At 44.8% G+C, this 27,122-nt stretch overlaps 1 pseudogene across 1 annotated transcript; it reads left to right on the forward strand.

Moving 5' to 3' along the window:
- Positions 1–20,287: 20,287 nt before the first annotated feature.
- Positions 20,288–20,766, forward strand: LOC308261255 (large ribosomal subunit protein uL23-like; annotated as a pseudogene). The gene has a single exon. The product of its transcript is annotated as a large ribosomal subunit protein uL23-like (transcript).
- Positions 20,767–27,122: the final 6,356 nt, after the last annotated feature.

Genomic DNA, 27,122 nt, shown 5'->3' on the forward strand with positions numbered 1-27,122 from the left:
CCTCCTGCGGCCGTCGCCGCCGCCGCCGGGCGCCCGGGGACAGACCGACGGGCGGACGGGCGGACGGGCGGGCGGGCGGCGCGCGGGCGGGCGGGCGGCCCGGCGGGCTAGGTGCTCGAGCGCCCGTCACCTTCAGGCGCGCCGACCCGCGCCGCGGCCGCCGCGCTGGAGCGGGGTCTGGGCGCCGAGCGGGCGTCGCTGTCGCCGGCCAGGGTGAGGCGGCTGCAGGCGCGCGCCGCAGGCTCCGCGGCGACCCGAGCGGCGGGGGCGGGGAGAGCGGGCGGGCGCCTCCGCCTCCTCCGCTTCCTCCCCGCCGCCGCCGCCGCCCCTGGTTGGCCAGAGCCGCGCTGTCGCACATTTTGCTTGTCATCGAGGTCGCAAAGCGCCGCTTTGCGGCTGCCACGTGACCGCCCTCCTGTCAAGCGCCCCGCGCCACTGCGGGCGGGATGGCGGCGGCGGGAGCGGCGAGGCCCGCAACAGGTTACTCCGCGGTGGCCCCCGGCCGCCCGGCCCGCCCGGCCCGCCCGGCACACGCGCGCCCCCGTGCAGCGCACGGCGCTGCCCCGCTGGCCTGGGCTCCGCGAGGCGCCAGAGGGCAGCTTCGTACACAGCCTCCCGCGCCAGCCTCACCGCCCAAACCCGCGAAGCCACGGTCACGGCACCTCCCGGCCCTCGTCCGCAGGCCTCAGACTCTCGGTAGCACAGAGGTACCCACACTCCTATCGCCTGGAGGAACCGTGGACGCCGAGAAAGGTTGGGCCCGGCGTGCTGTCCCACACGTGTAATCTCAGGACTTGGGAGGCTGAGACTGGAGGATCGCAGGTTCAAGAACAGCCTCAGCACTGTAGCCAGACGCTCAACAACCTAGTGAGACCAAGTTTCAAAACAAAAATTTTTAAAGGGCTGGGGGTGTAGCTTGAAGGTAATTACTCCTGGGGGGTTCAGTCCCCAGCACCACAGGAAAAAATTGAGAGATTGAACGTCTTTTTAAATTAGCAGCTATGAGAAAGTTTTTGACTGTTGAAGTCACAACTGTTTTTTAGCTTGAGACATTTTATAAATGGGGAAAACTTGCATCAAGCTATAAATGTAGTCGATTTGTAAGTAAGGAAATTATATTAGAAAACGCATCGATTACTGCAAGTCTCAACGGTCAAATACTGATATCGTCTATACCTTAAATAACCAAAAACTGTGTACAGTGAAGAGAAACGATTTGCAATAGCCACCCAGGCTAGAGGAAGGCTGATAATGGAATATGTTCAACATGACGCAGGAAGACTATTAGCTTCTGAAGTGTAATAGGGCATTTACATGCTTTGAAAAGTAAAAGCCTAAAAAGATTAAATAGAAACTAATGAAATTGCCATATAAAATCAAGGCCAGTGTGTGTGTGTGTGTGTGTGTGTGTGTGTGTGTGTGTGTGTGTGTTTTACTGGAGATTGAACCCAAGGAAGCTCATACCTCTTGAGTTACCCTCCAACTCACTAAACTACCATGCTGACCTCCAACCTGGGATCCTCATGACTCAGCCTCCCAAATACTGGGATTACATAAATACAACACCATGCCCAGCCAAGGCCTAAGCTTCTTAAAATGGAAAATATATCCATGAAAATCAAAGATCTGAACTAAATGGCAGTTTCTGAATACAAAGAAGTGTGCTATATTGTTTTAAAATAGGTTTATAAGCCGGGCGTGGTGGCGCACGCTTGTAATCCCACCCCCATCCCGCTTGGGAGGCGGAGACAGGAGGATCTCGCAGGTTCGAAGCCCGCCACACTGGCCTAAGAGACCCTGTTTCCAAATAAAAATATAAAATAGGTCTGGGAGTGTAGCCCGGAGGTAGAAGGGCTTCCAGGAACCCCAGTACCATAAAAAAAAAAAGATAGGTTTATGTCAGCAAGATGACACAGACCTATGATCTGAGTATTTGGAATGCTGAGACAGGAGGTTCAGAAGTTCAAGACCAGCATGGGCAATTTAGTGAGACCTTGCCTCAATATAAATAAGATGGAATAAGTGCTGCACGCCTGTAATCCCAGTACTTAGGAGGCTGAGACAGGAGTATTGTAGGTTTGAGACCCACTTCCGCAACTTACTGAGAATCTCAGCAACCTACTGAGACCCTTTTCAAAACAAAGAATAAAAAGGCCTAGGGGTGCAGCTCAGCAGTAGAAGAAAGCCCCTGGGTTCAAATCACCAATACCACCAAGAAAAAAAAAGGCTGGGGTGTAACTCTTCATGTGATCCTTCATGGTCACATATATCAAAGTGTCATTTCATTGCCATTTCTCAGGAAAAATTACAAAATTTGACACAAATAAGAATCATGAGGTGAAACACAGTGCCAACCATATAAGTAAGGCAAGTCAGTTGCCCTGCTGGTGTGAGTCACCCTCAGTATGAGGCAGGCAAATAATTGTTTCTAGTAGGAGAGAAGGGAGGGAGTTCTGGTTATATGGCCAAGAGTTATATGGCCAAGATTAATGCAGCTCTGAAAAGTTTAGGTATTTCTCTGTGTAACGTGGCTGCCTCAGAACCCATTCAAATACTATTGCTCCCGTGTGTGTATGTGTGTGTGTGTGTGTGTGTGTGTGTGTGTGTGTGTGTGTTACAAAGGACTGAACCAGGGTCATTCTACCTCTGAGCTAAACCCCAACCCTTTTCTTACTTTTTGTTTTGAAACAAGGTCTCACTAAGTTGTGGAGAGCCTCGCTAGACTGGCCTGGAACCTGTTTTCTGTCTCAGCCTCTCAAGTACTGGGATTACAGGCATATGTTACCATGCCCGGCTGTGTTTCCCCCTTTCTCTCTCCCTTCTCTCCTACTAAAAACAATGTGATGTAAAAAGGCCTTTAGAACTGATTTCCCAATAACTTGGAAATTGGTTGAGTCAGTTAAGTCTTACTGACTTCACGTGTGTGGGGGGGGGTGGGGGGGGTGTACTGGGAATTGAACCCAGGGGCAATCTACTACTGAGCTATACCCCAACCCTTTTATTTATTTACTCACTCACTTATTTGTTTGTTTGTTTGTTTAGAAACAGGGTCTTTCCAATTTGCCAAACCTGAGATCCTCTGCCTCAAATTCCCAAGTACCAGGATAACTTCAGGTGGGCATTCTACCTCCAAGCTACACCTCCCATCCTAATTTTTTTTCTTTATTTTGAAACAGGGTCTCACTGAGTTTTGAAGTGCTTCACTAAGTAGCGAAGGCTGGCCGAAAACCTGCAATCCTCCTGTCTCAGCCTCCCAAGTACTGGGATTATAAGCATACATCACCACAGCTGGCTTGATTTTAGCTTTTGAGAGGACTATTTCTTTTGTGTTCATGTGTGTTTTACTGAGAATTGAACCCAGAGACATTCTACCTCTGAACTACACCCCCAGACTGATTTTATTTCTTATTTTGAAACAGGATCTCACTAGGTGGATGAGATTTTCACTACTTGCTGAGGCTATCTATTCTCGAACCTGTGATTCTCCTATCGCAGCTTCCCACGTACTAGGATTACAAGCATGTATCATCATGCCCAGCTTGAGAGGACTATTCAAAGTAATAAATGAGGAGCCGGGCGTGGTGGCACACACTTGTAATCCCAGCATTTGGGAGGTTGAAACTGGAGGATCGCGGTTCGCAAACAGCCTCAGCTACTTAGTCAAGCCCTCCGCAACTTAGTGAGACCCTGTTTCAAAATAAAGAATAAAAAAATAGAGCAGGGGATGTAGCTCAGAGGTCAAATGCCCTTGGGGGTTCCATCCCCAGACCTGCAAAAAAAAAAAAAAGTGATAAATGAGAAAACAAATATGAAAATGCATGGAAAGCATAATTTTTGTGTGTGTGGTACTGGGGATAGAACCCAGGGGCTTTCTGCCTCTAGGCTATACTCCCAGACCTACCTTATACTTTATTTGGAAACAGTCTCACTACATTGCTGAGAGTCTCACTAAGTATCTGAGCTTGGCTTCAAACCTGCATGGTACTCCTGTCTCAGCCTCCCAAGTACTGGAATTAAAGCATACACCACTACGCCTGATTTCATGATAGATAGATAGATATTTTGTGGTACTGGGGATGGAACCCAGGGGCATTCTACCTCTGAGAGAAACCCCCAGCCCTAATTACAATGCGTGTAATCCCAGCATTCAGAAGACAGAGACCAGAGGACAGCCTCAGCTACTTAGTGAGGCCCTTTGCAACTCAATGAGACCCTGTTTCAAAAATAAAGAATAAAATATTAGGGCTGGGGGTGTCTCTCAGAGGTAGAATGCCCCTAGCTAGGTTCCATCCCCAGTACCACAAAAATAAATAAATAAATAAAACGAATTTTACAGCATTTCTGGGTTTGAAAGCTAACTCTGCCCCTTAACAAAACCTCATTCAATCTGTTTTTTATCTCTAAAATGGGGCTAACAAAACTTACACAGTGATTTTGAATGTTGAGTGATAGAATGCTTGTGAAACCACCTCATAAACCTCAAAACTTCTATTAGCTGTTGTTATTTGGCATGGATGCCAATTCTGAAATGCTTTTTCCAGGGCCAGCCCTTGTAAAACTTAAGCCAACAAGGATTTCCTTTCTAATCATGGCTTTTAGTATCTTTACAACACAATTTATGCTTTTCTAAATGCTGTAATTCTTTTCTCTTGATTATTTCATCTATGTATGTTTTATCACTTCCCAAAGGTTGAAGGTTCCTTGATATCACAAAGCATTTCATCCCATGTGTTTTGTGGGTTTTTTGTTTTGCTTTGGTGGTACTGGAGATTGAACCCAGAGGCATTCTATCTCTGAGCTACATCCCCAAACCAGTTTTATATCTTATTTGGAAGCAGGGTCTCACAAGGTTTCTGGGAGCCTCACTAAATTGCTGAGGCTGACCTTGAGCTTACAAACTCCTGTCTCTGTCTCCCAAGTACTGGAATTACAGGCATGGGCCACCATCCCCAGCCCCGTGTGTTTCCATATTCACCATAGTTCATATCTTGCAAAGTGCTAGTTACATAGTAAATAGTCAATAATTTTGAATTTATTAAGCATATAACATGTACAGGTACATTAAACACCTTATTTCTTATTTGATTTCCACAATAACCATGTTTAAAGAATAAAAAGCTGAGCTGTGTGGTGTCGCAAACCTGTAATCCCAGAACTTGATAGGCTGAGACAGGAAGACCGAAGGTTCAAGACCAGCCTCAGAAATGTAGCAAGACTCTCAGCAACCTAGTGGGACCCTGTTTCAAAACAAAAAATAAAATAGGGCTGGGGTATAATTCAGAGGCAGGATGCCCTGGGTTCAATCCCTAATACCCCACACACATACACACACAAAAAGAAAAGGCTGTTTTGAGAGTTTAATAATTTGCTCAAGCCAGGTCAGGTGATGGATGCCTATAATTCCAGTACTTGGGAGACTGAGATAGCCTCATCAGTGAGACTCTCATCAACCTAGGACCCTGTTTCAAAATAAAAAAATAAAATAAAATAGAGCTGTGGGTATAGCTCAGAGGTAGAACACCCCTGGGTTCAATCCTCTGTAAAACCAAAAAAAAAAAAAAAAAAAAAAACTTTTCTAAAGAATTTAATATTTTAACTGAATATGGTGGCACACACCTGTAATCCCAGTACTTGAGAAGCAGGGACAAGAGGATCGCAGGTTCAAAGACAGCCTCAGCAATGTACCAAGGCTCTCAGCAACTTAGCAAGACCCTGTTTCCAAATAAAAAATAAGAGGGCTGGTGGTGTAACTCAGAAGTAGACCATCCCTGAGCTCAATCCCCAAAACCACAAAACAATGAGAACACGGAGGAGGAGAGGAAGAATTTGTTCAAGGTCATGCTGTAAAGTGACAGACCTAGGATTCACAGACAGGTTAAAACCAATATTCTTTCAGTGTCACCTGCATGATTTGATCCCCAGCATCCAAGGATCTGTCCACTACAGAGAACAGGAAAGAAAAACTAACATTGAATTGAGAGGAAAAAACAATTCATTTTTCATTTCTCTAATATTCCTCCCTTGAGAAAACAAATTTCCTGAAATAACACAAATCAAGTAACTAGAAATATGAAGCATTCTTTATCCATACACATAAACAGTGAATTTTTTACTGCAGTATTGGGGATTGAACCCATGGATTTTCTAATTCCAAGCTACACCACAGCCCTTTTTATTTTTGTTTTGAAAAAGGGTCTCATTAGCTCACCAAAAGTCTCACTGAATTTCTGAGGCTGTCCTAAAATCTGTAATCCTATCTCAGCCTCCCAAATACCAGGATTACCAGTATATGACATCATGCCTGGCAAAAAATAATTTTAATGTACCTATTCTCATAGTGGGTCAACTGTCTTAATTCATGGAGCTCAGCCTAATTCAAATGCAGATCTTCTTCTAGAATTTCAGTGTTCTCTGACCTAAGCATTACTTTCTCTTTCTCTTTTTTTCTTTCTTTCTTTCTTTCTTTCTTTCTTTCTTTCTTTCTTTCTTTCTTTCTTTTTCTGGTACTGGGGATAAAACCCAGGGGCATTCTACCTCTGAACTACATCCCCAGCTCCATCTCATTTTTTAGTTTGAAACAGAGTCTCACTAAGTTGCTTGAGGGTCTTGCTAAATTTTTAAGGCAGGCCTGGAACCTATGATCCTTCTGTCTCAGCCTCCCAAGTACTGGAATTATAGGCATGCCCACCATACCCAACTACCATTACTTTTGTGTGTGAGGGGTTAGAGGTTACTTGGGATGCTACCCAGAATTGGGATGCTACATAGAGATACACCTCCAGCCCTATTTTACTTATTTATTTATTTATTTATTTATTTATTTATTTATTTATTTGAAATAGGGTCTCACCACATTGCTGGGCCTTGCTAAATTACTGAATCTGATCTTAAACCCATGGTCCTCGTGTCTTACCTCCCAATTAATGGGATTACAGACATGCACCACCACAAACCAGCTCCATTACTCTTTTAAGAGCAACTTTATTTCATATTTCTTTTTTTTTTTTTTTTTTTTTTTTTTTTTTTGCAGGTCTGGGGACAGAACCCAGGGCATTCACCTCCAAGCTACACCACCTGCCCTATTTTTATTCTTTATTTTGAAACAGGGCCTCACTAAGTAGCTGCCCTATTTTTATTCTTTATTTTGAAACAGGGTCTCACTAAGTTACAGAGGGCCTCACTAAGTAGCTGAGGCTGTCCGCGAAACATTATCCCCCGATCTCAGCCTCCTGAATGCTGGGATTACAAGCATGCACCATGAAATCCGGCTCATATTTCCTTTAAATATAAATAGTAAGACTTATTTGTAATTATTTTGCCAATTTTTGTTTGAGATAATTTGAAGAGCTGAACGTGGTAGTGCACACCTGTAATTCTAATACTTGGGAAGCTGAGACAGGAGGATGACAGGTGGGTGATCAGCTTCAGCAACTTAGTAAGAACTTTTTTCCAACTAAAAAAATAAAATAGACTGGGGATATAGCCTGGAGGTTTTTATCCCTAGTACAACAAAATATAATTAATTAGTTAATTAATTATCAAGCTGGGGGTGCAGCTCTTAGGTAGAATACCTCTGGGTTCAATCCCCAGTACCACACACACACACACACACACACACACACACACACACATCATTTTGGATTTATGGAACAGTTCCAAAGATATTGCAGAATATTACTGTGTATTTTTTCTTTGTTCCTCTAATGTTCCCATCTTACATAACCATGACACATCTATAAAAACTAAGAAATTAGTATTGCCAGCCAGGTGTGGTGGCAAATAGTTGTAATCCCAGCATTTGGGAGGCTGAGATATGAGGACCGCCATTCGCAGACATCCTCAGCTGATTAGTGAGGTCCTTTGCAACTCATTGAGACCGTGTTTAAAAATAAAAAATGGGGCTGGAGTTGTAGCTCGGAGGTAGAATGTCCCTGGGTTCCATCCCCAGTACTGTAAAATAAAGAAAGGAAGGAAGGAATTAGTATTGCTATAACACTAATTAATTTTAGAGAATCTATTTGGATTTTTACCTTAATATTCCTTACCTGTTCCAAGGCTCAATCTAAAACACACATTACATTTAGTTATCATGTCTCTGTGTAGTCTCTTCCAATCTACGTTAGTTTCTTAGTCTTGAACTTTGTGTAGGGGAGTAGTATTAGGAATGGAACCCAAAGGCTTTCTACCTCAGGGCTATACTCCCAGACCTAATTTTTTATATTTTAGTTGGAAACAGGGTCTCACTAAGTAGCTGAGGCTGGCTTTGAACCTGTGCAATCCTCCTCTCTCAGCCTCCCAAGCACGGGGATTACAAGCGAGCGCCACCATGCCTGGCCTAGTCTTGAACTTTTGAAGGTTCAGGAACTTTAGAGAATGTCCTCAACTTGAGTTTTCCTAATGTTTTCTGAGAATTATACTGAATTTATGCCTTTTTTTTTTTTTTTTTTTGGTATTGTGGATTGAATCCAGGGTCAGCCTTCCTCCTAACTGCACACCCATTCCTTTTTATTGTGAAACAGTCTTAGTAAGTGGCTGAGGATATTGCTAAATTGTTGAGGCTCGTCACAAACCTGCAATTCTAGCCAGGCATTCTGGCACATGCTTGTAATCCCAGCACGTGGGAATCTGAGACAGGAAGATTGCAGGTTTAAAGCCAGCCTCAGCAACTTAATGAGGCTCTCCATGACTTAGACCATGTTTCAAAATGAAAAATAAAGTAGGTTTGAGGTTGTCACTCAGAGGTAGAATACTCTTAGGTTCAATCCCAGTACCCCCAACACACACACACACACACACACACACACACACACACACACACAAAATCTGTGATTCTTCTATCTCAGCTTCCCAAGTACTAGGATTACAGTCATGCATCAACATGCCTGGCTGAGTTTATGAATTTTGAGGAAGAATACTACTGGTGGAAATAACTGTGATTCAAGGGTGTGTGTGTGTGTGTGTGTGTGTGTGTGTGTGTGTGACAGAGGATTGAACCCAGGGACATTCTACCTCTGAGCTATTCCCCGGTTTCCCTATTTTAGTCTTTTATTTTGAAACAGGATCTCATTAAGTTGTGCAGGACCTCACTAAGTTCTTGAGGCTGATCTTGATCCTGCAGTCCTGTCCTCCTGTCTCAGCCTTCCAAGTACTGGAATTACAAGCATGCACCACCATGCCCACCTTCAAGGGTTTGGTGTTTGTTTGTTTGCAGTACAATGTATGGAGCCCAGGAGCATTCTACCTCCGAGCTATACCCCCAGCCCTATTTTTAAATTCTGTATTTTGAAACAGGGTCTCACTGAGTTGAAAAGGACCTCATAAATAGTAGATGAGGCTGTTCTTGAACCGTGATCCTCCTGTCTCAGCCTACCAAATGCTGGGATTACAAGCATGTGCCACCATGCCCAGCTTGTTTTTGTTTTTAAATGGTATTTCTTTCTGTATATGGTGGTACACATCTACAATCCCAGTACTTGGAAGGCTGAGCAGGAGGATCACAGGTTCAAGGCCAACTTCAGAAACTTAGTAAAACTTTGTTTTTTGTTTTATGGTGGGTTTATTTGTTTTTTTTAATCTCTTTTTGTTTGTTTGTTTGTTTGTTTGTGATACGAGGGTTAAAACCCAGGGTCATTCTACCTCTGAGCTACACCCCCAGCCCTATTTTTTATTCTAATTTTCAAAAAGGGTCTCACTAAGTTGCAAAGGGCCTCACTAAGTAGCTGAGGTTGGCCACAAATCTGCAATCCTCCTGTCTAAGTCTCCCAAGTACTGGTATTACAAGTGTATGCCACCACACCCGCCAGAACTGTTTTATTTATTTATTTATTTTTTTTTTGTAGTGCTGAGCCCAGGACAATTTACCTCCGAGCTGCACCTCCAGTTCTATTTTTTATTCTTTATTTTAAAACAGGGTCTTACTAAGTTGCATAGGGCCTCACTAAGAGCTGAGCCTGGCTGCGAACCTGCGATCCTCCAGTCTCAGCCTCCCAAATTCTGGGATTTCAAGTGTGTGCCACCACGCCTGGCTAGGACTCTGTTTTAAAATAAATAATAAGAGCCAGGCGTGGTGGCACATGCATGTAATCCAGCATTTGGGAGGCTGAGAAAGGAGGATCGCATAGGTTTGAAGCCAGCCTCAGCTACTTAGTGAAGCTCTCAGCAACTTAGTGAGACCCTGTTTCCAAATAAAATATAAAATAGGTCTGGGAGTATAGCCCAGAGGTAGAAAAGCCCCTGGGTTTCACCCCTAGTACCACAAAAAATAATAAATAAATAAATAAATAAATAAATAAATAAATAAGCAGGCTATGGTGGCACACATTTGTAATCCTGGTACTTGAGAGGCTGAGACAAGAAGATCACAGGTTCAAGGACATTCTTGGCAAGTAGTAAGACTTTCATCAACCTAGCAACACCCTGTTTCCAAACAAAAATAAAATAGGGCTGGGAGTGTGGCTAGGAGGTAAAATGCTCCTGGGTTCAACCCCCACTACATAAAATAAAATAGACTAGGTGTGTATCTTGGAGAAAATAATGTTCCCCACCCCTGGGTTCAATACCTAGTACCAAAAAATATAAATAAATAAAGGCAGGCTGGGGGTGGGTTAGCCAGGCATGTTGGCACAAGCCTGTGATCCTAGTGTTTGGCAGGCTGAGACAAGAGGATTGTAGGTTGAAGGCTAATCTCCGCAATTTATAAAAGCCTATTTCAAAATAAAAAGGGCCAGAGTAATGAATGGGCCAAAGAAGTAGAATGCACCTGGATTTAATCCCCAGTACCCAAATTTTAAAAAATCCTCTTAGCCGGGCGTGGTGGCGCACGCTTGTAATCCCAGCATTTGGGAGGCTGAGTCTGGAGGATCGCGGTTCGTGGACAGCCTCAGCTACTTAGTGAGGCCCTCTGCAACTCCGTGAGACCCGGTTTCAAAATAAAGAATAAAAAAAAAATAGGGCAGGGGATGTAGCCCAGAGGTCGAATGCCCCTGGATTCCAACCCCAGACCCACACACAAAAAAAAAAAAAAAAAATCCTCTTACTTGTAATTCATGAGAAGACTAATGCTACTATAGGATTAGATCTATACTTATGTAACCAAACATAGCCAGGTGCACACCTGTATTGCCAGTACTTGGGAAGCTGAGATAGAAGGATCATGGGGTTCGAGACCAGCCACGGCAACTTAGCAAGACCCTCAGCAACTTAGCAAGACTCTGTTTCAAAATAAAAAAATTAAAATGGCTGGGAGAATAACTCAGAGGTGGATTGTCCTTGGGTTCGATCTCCAGTACAAAAAAAAAATAAAATAGGAAACCAAAAAGATTGAGGATATAGCTTAAAGATAGAATGCCCCTGTGTTCAATTTCCAGTACCAAAAAAGTAATCAACATGTATTTCATCTGTTTATTTAATATTGCTTAAGAGTCTAGAGAAGCCAAGCATGGTGGCACCGCCTGTAATCTCAGTACTTGGGAGGCAGGGACAGGAGAATTGTATGTTTGAGGCTAACCAGAGCGACTTAGTAAGACCCTGTTTCAAAATAAAAAAATAAAATAAAAAGCTGGCCGTGGTGGCGCATGCTTGTAATCCCTGCGCTTGGGAGGCTGAGAAAGGAGGATCGCACAGGTTCGAAGCCAGCCTCAGCTACTTAGTGAGGCTCTCAGCAACTTAGTGAGACCCTGTTTCCAAATAAAATATAAAATGGGTCTGGGAGTATAGCCCAGAGGTAGAAAGCCTCTGGGTTCCACCCCCAGTACCACCAAAATAAAATAAAATAAAAAATAAAATAAAATAGGGCCGGGGATGTAGCTCAGAGGTAAACTGCCCCTGAGTTAAACCCCCAGTATCATACACACCAAAAAAAGTCTAGTGAGCTAGGCACAGTGGCACTTTCTTGTAACCCCAGTATTTGGGAGACTAAGACAGGAGGATCAAAGGTTTACAGCCAGCCTCAGCTTCTTTGAGAAGCCAACCTCAACAACTTAGTGAAACTCTGTTTCAAATAAAAACTAAGCCAAGCACTATGCTTGTAATCCCAGCAGTTAGGAGGCTGAGACCAGGAGAATAACGGTTCACGGACAGCCTCAGCTACTTAGTGAGGCCCTCTGTAACTCAGTGAGACCCTGTTTCAAAATAAAGAATAAAAAATAGGGCATGGGGTGTAGCTTGTAGGTGAATGGCCCTGGGTTCCATCCCCAGACCCACAAATTAATTAATTAATTAAAAATTAAAAAATTAAAGCCGGGCATGGTGGTGCACGCTTGTAATCCCTGCATTTGGGAGGCTGAGACAGGAGGATCGCACGGGTTCGAAGCCAGCCTCAGCTACTTAGTGAGGCTCTCAGCAACCTACTGAGACCCTGTTTCCAAATAAAATATAAAAAAGGTCTGGGAGTATAGCCCGGAGATAGAAAGCCTCTGGGTTCCACCCCCAGTACCACCAAAAAAAAAAAAAAAAAAAAAGAATAAAAAAATCAGGCTGGGTATAGCTTGGAGGTAGAATGCCCCATGGGTTCCATCCTCAGTGACGAAAAAAAAAAAAAAAAAAAAAAGAATATAAAATAGGGCTGTTGGTGTAGATCAGAGATAGAATGCTCCTGGGTTTCATTCCCAGTACTGCTAAATAAATAAATATTAAAAATTGAAAAATAAAATGAGGTTCCCATGACTGGTAGTACTTAATATCCAACTACAAAGTCTATATTCCATCATTTTAGGGACAGGCATATTATTACTATGGTAAAAGAGAAGCCATTACTTTTTTATATACTAGGGATTGAATGTAAAAAATATTTTATATTTTTTTTTTTTTGTTTTAAAACACGATCTTGATAAGGTTGCTGAAAGTCCCACTTCATTGCTGAGGGGGAGCTCAAACCTACAATCTTCCTGTCTCAGCCTCCCAAGTACTGAGATTATAGGCCTGTACCACCACAACAGAAGAAACTGCTACTTTCAATGTATTTATAGCCAGGCAAGGTGGTACATGTCTGTAATCCCAGTACAGGCAGAGACAGAAGGATTACAGGTTCAAGGACAGCCTCTGCAACATAGCCAGACTCTCAGCAACCTAGCAAGACCTTATTTCAAAATAGAAACAACAAAAAATATATATAAAGGGCCAGGTTGTAGCTCAGAGGTAGAATGCCCCCTGGGTTCAATCATCAGCACCACAAAAAGGAAAAAAATATATAGTACTTGTGGCCTGGTGTGGTGGATCACATCACTTTCTCCGTAGGTAATCCCAGCACTACAAGAGACTGAAGCCAGAAGATCAGAAGTTGGAGACTTCTCAAAATTTAAAAAGATAACAATAGCCAGGCGTGATGGTGCACGCTTGTAATCCCTGCACTTGGGAGGCTGAGACAGGAGGATCGCACGGGTTCGAAGCCAGCCTCAGCTATTTAGTGATGCTTTCAGCAACTTAGTGAGACCCTGTTTCCAAATAAAATATTTTTTAAAAAAGGTCTGGGAGTATAGCCCGGAGGTAGAAAGCCTCTGGGTTCCACCCCCCAGTACCACCAAAAAAAAAAAAGATAATAATAATAATAATGCTGGGGATGTAGGTCAGTGCTAGAGTACCCTTGGCTTCAATCCCCAGTACTAAAAAACAAATATAGAGTACTCAACTGTAAATCATTCCTGTGTACTATGTTAGGGTATGAGATGGTTTTTTTGCGGTACTGGGGATGGAACCCAGGGGCATTCTACCTCCGAGATACAGCTTCAGCTCTATTTTTTATTCTTATTTTTTGAAACAGGGTCTCACTGAGTTGCAAAGGGCCTCAGCAAGTAGCTGAGGCTGGCCGCGAACAAGGATCCACCTGCTCCAGCCTCCCAAATGCTGAGATTATAAACGTGCACCACCATACCTGGCTTGGGTATAAGGTTATTGAGAGCAGTTACTCACCCTCAAGTCAACTTCAGGGAACTAGTACTCAATATATTGTGTATTTTCATTGGCAGTGCTTGGTAATTATCATTTATGCTTTCTGAATCAGATTGTAACCTCTGTGCTGCCAGTTCTGGTTTACATAGTAGGCAGAGTAAATGTGTGTTAGAGCACCAGCAAAACCAGAATTACAAAAATATAATAAACTTTCCATTTGGGTGTGATGGCACACACCTGTAATCCCAGGATTTGGGAGACTGAGACAGAAGGATGACAGGTTCAAAACGAGCCTCAGCAACATAGCGAGGCCCTCCATAACTTAGTGAGACCCTGTTTCAAAATTTTAAAAAAAGTCAGGCATGGTGACACACACTTGTAATCCCAGTACTTGGGAGACTGAGAAAGGAATATTGCAGGTTCAAGGCCAGGCTCAGCAATTGAGGCCCTCTGCAATTTAGCAAGACCCTGTTTCCAAATAATAAATAGCCTGGAGGTAGACTGCCCTAGGTTTTATCCCCAGTACAATAAATAAGTTAATTAATTAAAAAGTTTAAAAATAGCGCTGGAGCCCGGCGTGGTGGCGCACGTTTGTAATCCCCGCCCTTGGGAGGCTAAGACAGGAGGATCGCACAGGTTCAAAGCCAGCCTCAGCTACTTAGTAAGGCTCTCAGCAACTTAGTGAGACCCTGTTTCCAAATAAAATACAAAATAGGTCTGGAAGTGTAGCCCAGAGGTTAAAAATAAAACCCTGGGTTCCACCCCTAGTACCACCAAAAAATAAATAAATAAATAGCACTGTGGGTGTAGCTCAGAAGTAAAATGTCCTTGGGTTCCATCCCCAGTACAAATAAGTAAATAAATAAATAGCTACAGTTCCAAAAAATTCCTAAAGAATTTAATATTTATAGTGTCGGGGGACAAATAGATGGGTGACAAAAAAAATTTAATAGTGTAGCTAGGCTTGGTGATACATGTCTGTAATCCCAATACACAGAGTACATGGGAGACAGAGACAGGAGGATCAAAGGTTCAAGGCCAGCTTCAGCAACTTAGTGAGATTCTGTTTCTTTCCTTTTCCTTTTCACAAAATGAAGTTTTTATTCAAGCAAAGTCTTATTTTCGACTTCCAGGAAGATGGCAACCGAGAAAAGCGGGGCTTAAGAGCCCCGCTAACAACCAATCTCCATTACCACAAAATCAGCACCTTTCATAGCCAGAAAACACCATCACCAGAGAAACAAAAAAATCACCAGGCTCCAGAGAGAAAGCGGACTGAGAACAGAGCTCAGAGCCATAGAGGAGATACACCGGCCTCACGCCCGAGGACATAGCAGCAGCGCCATACTGCCGGCGGCAACGGCGAATTCACCGGACGGCCACAGCAAGCCGAGGTGAGCCGCTGCGGAACAGCCGAGCGGGATCTTTCGGCGCACGGAGCATCTAAAGCTCCCAGTGGCTGAGCTCAGCACACGCTGCAGGGACTCAGAGTGGAACTCAAAACCAGAGAAGAAAAAATATGCCAGCCTCACGGCCGAGGGCGTATCGGTGGCGCCATATTGCCACCGGCGGCAGCAGCAGCGAATTCAGCGAATCCAGTACAGCTACATCTGCGTACTCAAGAACAGTGAGTCAAATTGCGGGCCACAGAGGAGAAATCCCAGTACTGTACTCCCTGGGACTTGACCCAGTGGGGGAGTGGCAGTGGCAGAGATATCACACCATAGGAGAACGTGCAACCTGGCACCCCCCATAGTCTAAAGCAGCCTCTATCGACTCCCTCGGTCAGAGACTCTGTGATACAACCCAGTAAAGGAGTAGTGGGGTCAGAGATACTACAGACTCGAGATCCAGAGCACCTTAAGCGAAGTCATAGTGACCCAAGGGAAGAACCCAGAGAAGGCACAAACTTCCGAAATCATGGGAAAGAGGAATAACACTGGAGCAATGAATGCCCACAACCCCACAACATTAGAACCCGATAAAACAGAAAATCAGAGATTTCTAGAAGATCAAATCAGGAAAATAACTGTAGAAATAATAGAGGTGCTTCGAAAAGAATTCAGAGAGAGCCAAAAAGAGATAAAGGATGCAATTAATGAAGTAAAGGCCTCAATTCAAAGTACAAACAACCGATTAGACCACATGGACAATAGAATCTCTCTCCTAGAAGATGATCGTTCAAAAAATGAACGCATAGTTTCTAATCTAGGAAAAAATATCCGACAGCAGGAATCTGACATTGAAGAAATATGGGCCCATTTTAAGAGAGCTAACCTAAGAATAATTGGAATACAGGAGGGAAAAGAAGGTGAAACCAAAGGGATCAACAATCTCTTCAAGGAAGTAATAGCAGAAAAATTTCCAAACATAGAGCAAGAGGTCAATACACAGGTCCAGGAAACTTATAGAACTCCCTTTAGACAGGATCGGAGAAGAGGATCCCCACGCCACATAATTGTCAAAATGACCAATGTGGAAGCCAAGCAGAGAATCTTAAAGGCAACAAAAACAAAGGGCCAAGTGACATTCAGAGGCAAACCAATTAGAATCACTCCAGACTTCCCAATCCAAGTCATGAGAGTCAGAAGGGCTTAGAGTAACATATTCTAAACTCTGAAAGAAAAAAACTTCCAGCCAAAAATTTCCTACCCAGCAAAACTTTCTATCAAATTAGATGGAAAAATAAGAAGCTTCCATGACAAACAGAAACTGAAGGAATTTATGTCTTCAAAACCAGCGCTAGAGAAAATACTCAGAGATTAACTACAAAGAAGAAATAGGTAACACACACCAGAATTAGAGAAACAAGATTTTCCATCCAACAGACAACTAAGATTGGTTATCTGTGGAGATTCATTATTTATGTTAGTCTTTTACCTATCTCTAAATTGTATTGTTTGCCTTTATTGTTGTTAATTTTTAGGATGTCTAGTTGGAATATTAATATACCTTCAGATATAGCATTTGGAAATATTTTATCCCATTCTATTAGTAACTTTTAACTCTGTTTACATTGTCTTTGGATATACAATATTTTTTTATTTTTTAGGGAGTTTGTATACTCTTCTGTTGCCTGTGCCATTGAAATCATATCCAAGAAATCACTGCCAATTTCAGTGATGTGAGGTTTTATGACCCAGATTTTCTTCTAAAAGTTTATAGTCTTAAGATTTATATTTAGGTCTTTTATCTATTTTTAGTTAATATTTGTATATGGGATTAGGTAAGGGTCCGATTTTATTCTTTTCCATGTAAGTATTATATTTCAACAATATTTAGTTAAAAGATTATTATTTCCACCACCAAATGTTCATGGAAACCTTGTCAAAAATAACTTGACAATATAGGGAAGAATTTAGCTCTAGGCTTTTATTTAACTCCAATGGTTTATATATCTGCCTTTAAAACAGTACTACACTGTTTCAATTATTGTAGCTTTATATGGTTTGAAATCAGAAAATATATATCTTCTAGCTTTGTTCTTTTTCAAGATCGTTTTGGGTATCTAGAGTCCATATTCCATATTAGGATAGATTTTTTTTCTGAAAAATAAATATATAAATATATGATAGTTTCACCTAAAAAAAATAAAAAAAAAATATTCTCTGGTAAGAAAGAAAGCAAAAAGAAATATTGAAATGTTATATTTAAGTTATCAAAAGCTTGGTATCAGACAAATGAAACTGTTATGTGAAATTATCATTTTTAATTTTGGATAAATTGCTATAATACTAGATGTCAACCACTAAGCCAAGCATGGGAAGGAGGGATGGGGAGAGAATGGGGTGGGGATTGGGTGAGGGCTGACTGGGCGATGTGTGCATGTATGTCTACAAAAGTTTGTATCCCACTATGATGTATGAATACAGTGCACCAATAAAAATAAATAAATAAATAAAAAAGTCTTATTTTCCATTACTCAAATACAAAGGAATTCAGAAGTTTTTGTTTTGTTTTGTTTTGTTTTGTTGGTGGTACTGGGGTTCCTGGAAGCCCTTCCACCTCCGGGCTACACTCCCAGACCTACTCTATACTTTTTTATTTTTGGAAACGGTCTCTTAAGCCAGCACGGCTGGCTTTGAACCAACGCGATCCTCCTGTCTCCGCCTCCCAAGTGCAGGATTACAAGTGTGTGCCACCACGCCTGGCTCAGAAGTTTTTTAAATTCCTCTATTTCTGTATCCTAGTTATAAAATTCCAATATTTTCAGCATTAGTGGCACATATCAGGTTTCAGAGATTAATCAATGTATGTGATAAACTCACATTTATTAATATGAGTTACATGATTTCATGCATTTAAAGAAGTGCAGCATGACTGTAATCCTAATACTTAGGAGGCTGGGACAGGAAGAGTACAGGTTCGAGGCCAGCCTCATCAGTTTAGTGAGACTCTCAGCAACTTAGCAAGATTCTGTTTCCAAAAATAAAATAAAATAGGGCTGAGTGTAGCTCAGAGTTAGAATGCCCTTGGGTTCAATCCTCAGCACCACAAAAGATAAAAAATTAAAAAACAAAATAAAATAGAGCTGAGACTATAGCTCGGAAGTAGAATGCACTTGAACTCAAGCCCCAGTAACACACACACACACATATACACACACAAGTGATGGGAAATTGAGTGGATAGTGTCTGAAAGGCCTTTATTCTTCACAGATTTATAGCAAACATCTTATTTAGAAGCTGGACCTTCTTCAGTTTGCTATATAATCCACATTCATTGAGTAGAATTTGTATTGATCATTAGAACCCAGTCTGATCTAGGGTTCTGAATTGTTCTTACTGTCTCAGTTGACATCTAGATTGAACAATGCCAGATGCATCACATACAGTGCTGCTCTCATACCTTCTGGTCCAAACAATACAAAGAGAAAGAGCAAACCCAATGCTTCTTAGCCTGGCTGAGAATCTGGCAGAACACACTTGCAGCAGAGGCCTATGGCCCAAAGAGATAGGAACAAATAGGCCAGTCCCAGGACTAAGTAGCCCCTGCGCCCAAGCTGCGCAGATATCCACAGTCACCTAGGACCTCCTATCTGAAGGACCCTGGAGCTGAGCAGGTGGGACACACTTATAATCCCTAGAGGTGCGAGGCTGAGACAGGAGGATCGCCAGTTTAAGGGCAGCCTCAACAACCTACTGAGATCCTGTTTCAAAAACCAAAATAAAAATTATCCCAGGTGTAGTGGCGCACACTTGTAATCCCAGGATTCGAGAGGCAGAAACCAGAGGATTATGGTTCATGGACAGCCTCGGCTACTTAGCGAGGCCTTTCACTACTCAGTGAGCCCCTGTTTCAAAAAATAAAAAGACTAAAAAATAGGACTGGGGGTATAGCTATGCCCCTGAGTTCCATCCCCAGTACCACACACACACACACACACACACACACAAAAAAAAAAAAAAAAAAAAAAAAAAAATTCCACTCCTGAGTATCTTTCCAAAGTGATTGAAATTAAGGAATTACAGTAATATATGCATATCTATGTTCACAGTACATAATTCATAATTGCCAAATTACAGAACCAACCTAGGTTGGTTCCATAAATGGATTACAAAATTGTGGAATATATACACAGTGGAATTCTACTTAGCCATAAAGAACAAAATAATGTCATTTTCAGAAAAATGGATGGACCTGGAAAACATTATGTTAAGTTAGATAGATTAGCCAGTCACAGAAAGGTCATATATTTCCTCTAATATACAGAAGTTAAGGAATAGCCGGGCATGGTGGCACATGCTTTTAATCCCAGCATTTGGGAGGCTGAGACCGGAGGATTGTGGTTCACAGACAGCCTCAGCTACTTAGTGAGGCCCTCTGCAACTCAGTGAGACCCTGTTTCAAAATAAGAGAAAATTGGGCAGGGGGTATAGCTTGGTAGTCAAATGCCTCTGGGTTCCATCCCCAGACTTGGAAGAAAAAAAAAAGAAGAAGAAGTTAAGGAATGATCAGGACGCCAGAGGGACTGCAGATAATGGAGGAGAAACCTCATTGGAGCCAGGGAGGTGGTCTAGGAGAAAGGTGATGGGAGGATCACTGAAGGAATCACTTCCGTGGACTTCATGTACATACATAAGAATACCAATGCCAAGCCTGTGTGGTGGTGAAAGCTGTAATCCCAGCATTTGGGAGGCTGAGACAGGAGGATCTCAGCGGACAGCTTCAGCTACTTTGTGAGGCCCTTTGCAACTCAGTGAGACCCTATTTCAAAACAAAGAATAAAAAATAAGTCAGGCATGGTGGTGCACGCTTGTAATCCCAGCATTCTGGAGACTGAGACTGGAGGATCGTGGTTCACGGACAGCCTCAGCTACTTAGTGAGGCCCTCTGTAACTCAGTGAGACCCGGTTTCAAAATAAAGAATAAAAAATAGGGCAGGGAGCTGGCATCAGAGACCCTTTTTAACAAGATGGCGCTGAAGGCGAAGAAGGAAGCTCCTGCCCCTGCCAAAGCTGAAGCCAAGGCAAAGGCTTTGAAGGCAAGAAGGCAGCGTTGAATGGTGTCCATAGCCACAAAAAGAAGATCCTCACATCACCAGCCTTTCAGAGGCCCAAGACACTGTGGCTCCGGAGGCAGCCCAAATACCCCCGGAAGAGCGCCCCCAGGAGAAACAAGCTTGACCACTGTGCCATCATCAAGTTCCCCCTGACCACTGAGTCAGCCATGAAGAAGAGAGAAGACAACAACACACTTGTGTTTATTGTGGATGTTAAGGCCAACAAGCACCAGATCAAACAGGCTGTGTAGAAGCTGTATGACATTGACGTCGCCAAGGTCAACACCCTGATCAGGCCTGATGGAGAGAAGAAGGCATATGTTCACCTGGCTCCTGATGATGATGCTTTGGATGTTGCCAAAAAAATCAGAATCATCTAAACAGAGTCCAGCCAGCTAATTCAAAATATATGGTTTTTCACTATGTATATGCTTCTTGTCTTTGTCAGTTTTTGTTTAGGCTGTGGGAAAGCTATACACCAAGGTAATAAATGGGGTTTGTGCAAGAAAATAAAAAAAGGGCAGGGGGTGTAGCTCGGAGGTCTAATGCTCCTGGGTTCCATTCCCAGACCTGCAAAAAAAAAAAAAAAAAAAAAAAAAAAAGGGCTGGGGGTGGAGCCCAGAGGTAGAATGCCCCTGGGTTCCATCCCTAGTACTGCAAAAAAAAAAAAAAAAAAAAAAAAAGCCAGTCTCAATACTCTGTATGGAAGCCAGGCATGGTGGCGCACACTTATAATCCCAGTACTTGGGAGGCTGAGACAGGAGGATAGCACAGGTTCAAAGCCAGCCTTAGCTACTTAGTGAGGCTCTCAGCAATTTAGTAAGACCCTGTTTCCAAATAAAATATAAGATAGGTCTGGGAGTATAGCCCAGAGGTAGAAGGCCCCTGGGTTCCATCCCCAGCAACACACACACACACACACCACACACACTGTATGGGGAGGAGGAGTAGGGATGGAACCAGAGGAAAGCCCAACAAGTGCTGTGTGCATGTATATCACTATCACTGTGAACTGCATTATGATATGAGACTATAATGCACCAATAAAAGTATATAAAAATTTTTGCCGGGCGTGGTGGTACACACTTGTAATCCCAGCTTTTGGGAGGCGGAGACTGGAGGATCACGGTTCCCAGACAGCCTCAGCTACTTAGGGAGGCCCTTCACAACTCAGTGAGACCCTGAAAAATAAAAAAGACTAAAAATTAGGGCTGGGGGTGTAGCTCAGGGGTGCAATGTCCCTGGGTTCCATCCCCAGTACTGCAAATTATATATATATATATATATATATATATATATATATATATATATATGTATATATATATATATATATTTTTTTTTTTAAGGGCTGGGGTGTAGCTCAGAGGTACAGTGCCCCTGGGATTTAATCCTCAGTAACACACACATACAGACACACACGCACACACACAATCCCAGTAATTTAATACTTTATCTAAAGCAACTGAAGTAGTCATCATAGAGAAAAATAGAACTTTGTTGCAATTTTTTACTCTTAGTTTTGGATCTTGTGCTATTTTTATATTTATTTTCTATGAGGTAGAGATGATAACTTCAAAACCTAAATGCTTATGACCTATAAAAATCTGAATCCAGTTCTCTGTGCATTTGAAATGACTATAACTCTGTGTGTGTGTGGGGAGGGTGAGTGTGTGTGAGAGAGAGAGAGAGAAAGAGAGACTAGAGATTAAAGCCAGGGACATTCTACCAGTGACCTACTCTAAACTTTTATTTTTATTTTGAAACAGGGTCTAAGTTACTGAGGGCCTCACCAAGTTGCTGAGGCTGGCCTAGAACCTGTAATCTTCCAGTCTCAGCCTCCCAAGTACTGAAATTACAGGTGTGTGCTACCACACTCAAGTTTTTTTTGTTGTTTTTCCATGCTGGGAATTGAACCTAGGGGTGTTCTACCTCTGAGCTATACCCCAACCCTGTTTTATTTTCTATTTTGAAACAAGGCCTCACTAAGTTGCAGAGGGCCTCATTAAGTTGTTGAAGCTGGCCAAGAACCTGTGATATTTCTATCTCAGCCTCCCGAGTACTGGGTTTCCAAGTGTACATCACCACCCCCAACTCACCACACTCAGTTTACCGTGACTTTAGTTTACCATGACTTTTGTGTGTGTGTGTGGTACTGGGGTTCCTGGAAGCCCTTCTACCTCCAGGCTACACTCCCAGACCTATTTTTATATTTTTATTTTTGGAAACGGGGTCTCTTAAGCCAGCGTGGCTGGCCTCGAACCTGCGTGATCCTCCTGTGTCCACCTCCCACGCACAGGGATTATAAGCATGCGCCACCACGCCCGGCCTTACCATGACTTTTTATTCAGTTATTCACCAAAAAGTATCCTATTTCATGAAGATTTTAACCCAAGTATATCTATGGTGTGTGTGTGTGTGTGTGTGTGTGTGTGTGTGTGTGTGTGTGTGTGTGAGAGAGACTAGGGATTGAACCCAGAGGTGTTGTACCTCTGAACTACACCATCCCAGCCCCCCTTTAAATTTTTAAATAGGGTCTCAAAGCCAGGTATGGTGGTACACACCTATAATCTTAGTGCTTGGGAGGCTGAGACAGGAGAATAAATAACAGGTTCAACACCAGCCTCAGCAAGTATGAGACTCTCAGCAGCCTAGCAAGACTGTTTCAAAAATAAAATAGGGCTGGGGATGTAGCTCAGAAGCAGAATATGTCTGGATACAATCCCTAGTACCACAGTGCTGGCCTCAAACCTGCAATCTTCCTGTTTCAGCCTTCCAAGCACTAGAATTACAGGCATGCCCTGCTGAGCCAGGCCACATGGGTACCCCATTCTTTACATAGCAAGTATGATTTGGTTCTTCCTCATTACAATATATTCTCAAAGCAAGAAGCCATAATAAATGCTTAATAAAAACAACTTTTATAAGTTGGACTAATATCCATTATCTCTTATTATCCAGCAGTGCTACTACACTACCACATTTTCTAGCTTTACTAAAAAGGTATATAGAAGCCGGGCATGGTGGTGCACGCTTGTAATCCCCGCGCTTGGGAGGCTGAAACAGGAGGATCGCACGGGTTCGAAGCTAGCCTCAGCTACTTAGTGAGGCTCTCAGCAACTTAGTGAGATCCTGTTTCCAAATAAAATATATTTTAAAAAAGGTCTGGGAGTACAGCCCAGAGGTAGAAAGCCTCTGGGTTCCACCCCCAGTACCACAAAAAATAAATAAGTAAATAAATAAATAAATAATTTAAAAAAGGTATATAGTTCCAAGAATACTCAGAATTATTGCAGTGTGGTAGCATACATCTGTAATCCCGGTACCTGGGAGGCTGAGACAGGAGGATCACAGGTTCCAGGCCAGCTTCCCAATTTGGCAAGACTCTCAACAACTTAGGCTCTATTTCAAAATAAAAAACAAAAAAGGCCTGGGTGGGAAAGTATAGCTCAGAGGTAGAATATCCCTGGGTATAATCTCCAGTTCCAAATAAAATAAAATGAATTGCGGGTATAGCTCAGAGATAGGATGCTCCTGGGTTCAACCCTCAGTATTCCTACACACACACACACACACACACACACACACACACACACACAAGCAACTATTACTGGTATACATTCAATTTTAAATATGCCATGTGAAATGTATGTAAGAAAAAAAGTTAATTTTTTGAAGTTCCCACTTGATTTCACAATTGAGCTTTAGTTAACTCAGTAAAAGAGATTTGGTCATTTTATTTTACATTTGTCAACAATCCAATTAAAAAAAAAAAAAACACTGCCAGATTCTCCTAAGTGTCAACTCTCCCTCTACCTACCAGTCGGTTGCTAGATGATTATCCAGAGTATCTGGGGCATTTTAACACTCCCAGTTTACTTCAAGGAGCTGCTTATAGATGTTGCTTGAGGATATACAGTGCCAGAGACTGGTTCTAATTAGAACACTTGTCTTTTTTTTTTTTTTTGCTTGATTTCATTTTGATCAGAGTACATCATGCGACCGTGTTGGGTAAGGTATAAAAATATAGAAAGCAGTTCTTAATTAACCTCACATAGCTGAAAAAGAAAGTTAAAAGTATTGAGAGTTCAAAGCGACTTAGCAAGGCCTTCAGCAATTTAGTGAGACCCTGTTTCAACCTAAAAAACAAAATACGGCTGGGGATATAGCTATTTCAGAGGTAGAGTGCCTCTGGATTCAATCCCCAATCCCCAGTAAAACACACATACACACCTACAGAGAAGTGGTTTCAGGTGATTGAAATAAACTACTAGACTATTCTTGGATCACCCTCTTCATACCAACCCGCCAGAACTAAGTCCCTTCTAAGTGGTGAAAGAACTTTGGCAACAAAGAAATAGCTGTTAGAAAACACTTCCCAAGACCTATTTGAAAGTTGTTTAAAGTTCATTGCTTTTCCCCCCTTTCCTCCAAGAATAGGAATCGTTCTCGTTTTCTAGTCCCTGAAACTTCTAATGCTTCAGAGTTCGTTATGCTTTCTTGTATCATGTTTTACGTCTTCTTAAATCCCTTCTATGAAAGGCTTTTGCTCCTCCTGGGCCCTGGGCCTGGGTCGGCCTCTCCCGCCTGGCGAGGCCCTGGCAGGTGCGAGGCCGAGGCCGGCTGCGGGCGGAGGCCGCGTCTACGCAGCGGCCAGGGCCGCCTCGTCCGCGCAGGGCGGCCTGGACCCGCGAGCCGGCTGGACGCGGAGGCCGGCCGACCAGCCCGCCCGCCCGAGCAAGCCGCGCTCGCCGCCTCAGAGGCAGCGCCGCCGAGCCGCTCCAGCCGTGCAGCGCCCGCCACCGCCGCTGTTAACAACCCCGGCCCGCCCCGCAGCGCCCGCCAGCCCGCCGGCTCCAGGAGCTCGGCCGCGCTCGGCTGCGCGATGCCCGCTCCGGCGGGGGAGGCCGCGGCGCTGGGCGACCCGGGCCGGCTCGGGGCACTGGGGGCAGCCAGGAGGGGGTGAGGGCGCGGCGCGGGGCGGGGCCTGAGAAGCGGCAAGCGCCGCCAGGCGTGGGCGGGGCCTGCGAGGCGGCCGGCGCGTTCGCGGCCGGGACTGGGGGCGGGGAATGGGCGGGGCCTGCGAGGCGGCCAGCGCGTTCGCGGCGGGGGCGGGGCCTGCGAAGCGGTCGGCGCGTTCGCGGCCGGGGCGTGGGCGGGGCGTGGGCGGGGCCCGGCCTTCCCGCTCCCGCGGCGCGGCAACTCTGCCGGGCCTCCTTAAAACTCTGCCGTTAAAATGGGGGCGGGTTTTTCAACTCAAAAAGCGCTCAATTTTTTTCTTTTCAAAAAAAGCTGATGAGGTCGGAAAAAAAGGGAGAAGAAACCGGCACCATCTCTGCAGAGGCCACAGAAGCAGCAATTGTTCCAGCGAAAAAAGCAGCTGGGGAGGAAGGAAAGGAAAAAGATCAGAAAGGGGGACGTCGCGCAAGTGCCTGTGAGCGGTGAAGGGAGCAGAGAGCAGCGATTTGGGGACCGACCACAAAAGAGACTGTCACTGGCAGCGCTCGGCCGGGGCGCGGTCCGCCCAGCCCGGCGGCGGGCACCGCGGGCTGGCAGCGGGGCCGGGCCGCGCCGGCGGGGAGGTGGCACGGGCGCCGGGGCGCTGGGCGCTCGCCAGGAGGCGGCGGCGCCCGGACCTGCGCGGCTGCACCGACTCGGAGCCGGGCCCGCGCTCCCCGGAGCCCCGGTCTGCGGAGACCCCAGGACACCGCGAAGGAAGCGGAGGGCGGCGGCGGCTCGGGGAGCGCCCGCGCTGCGGAGCCGGACCTGGCCCGGGCGTAGGCGGGAAGTCGGCCGGGATGCTGCGGCGAGCTGCGGCGGCGGCGGCCGGAGCGCGGTAGACCCTCCCGCGTCCCGCCCGCCCGCCCGCGCTGGCCGGAGTCCCGGGACCCCGCGGGGCGGCATGTCGGGCGGGCCGGGGGCCTGCGGCGCGCCGGGCAGCCTCGGGGGACGCGCGCCCAGCCCGGCTCCCACGGCCTCGGAGGCGCGGCGCCGCGGCGGCCGGCCGGGCGGGCTCCGGAGCCTCGCGGCGCGGCGCTAGCCCGCGGCTCGGCCCGGGCCGCACCGAAGGCTCCTCCGGAGAAGCCCGGAGCACCGGGGAGCGCGCCGGCCAGTGACTGGAGGGCCACGGAACTGCGACCGCCTTTGGCGATCATCTTTAACCCCTGGAGCACGTCAGCATCCAGCCTCGGCCGCGCTCTCCCCGCGGGGAGGGCCCAGGACTACCCCTTGGACGAGGCGGATGGAAACCGAGCCCCTCCGAGGACCTGCCCCTGACGTCTTGGCTCAAGTCACCGCCGTGAACGAGGGAGGGTTCAAGCCTTTTCTTCTCCCCAAATGCCTTTTCTGCTGCGGTACTTTCTGTCCTGACCCAGTCTCCGCGCGCAGTCCTCGGAGATCTGCCGTGTAGGTACGTGACAGCTCTGCTTACATCTCACGTCCAGAGCAATTCGCTCAGAATGGCTGTGTGTCTCTGTCTGTGTTGAAGCACCAGCATTCTTCACAGGGGTTAAGCTAAAAGCGAGAGGAGCCCCTCCGCAATGGCTCGGTTTCGCTGAATAATCACGTGTGAATCGAGGGGCGGGCTTTTGGCAGGCAGATCTTACTAGTATTTACTACCAAGCTCTACTCCAGATTAACCATCCCAGTCTTTCTGTCAGTCTTTGATGCCATCATGCAGCCTGGTTAGGACCAGAGGAGGGGGGTGGGGAGAGAAAAACAACTAATTCATCTTTTCCCG

The sequence above is a fragment of the Muscardinus avellanarius genome, assembly GCF_963383645.1.
Source record: "Muscardinus avellanarius genome assembly, chromosome: 3".
In the NCBI taxonomy this organism is placed as follows: Eukaryota; Metazoa; Chordata; class Mammalia; order Rodentia; family Gliridae; genus Muscardinus; species Muscardinus avellanarius.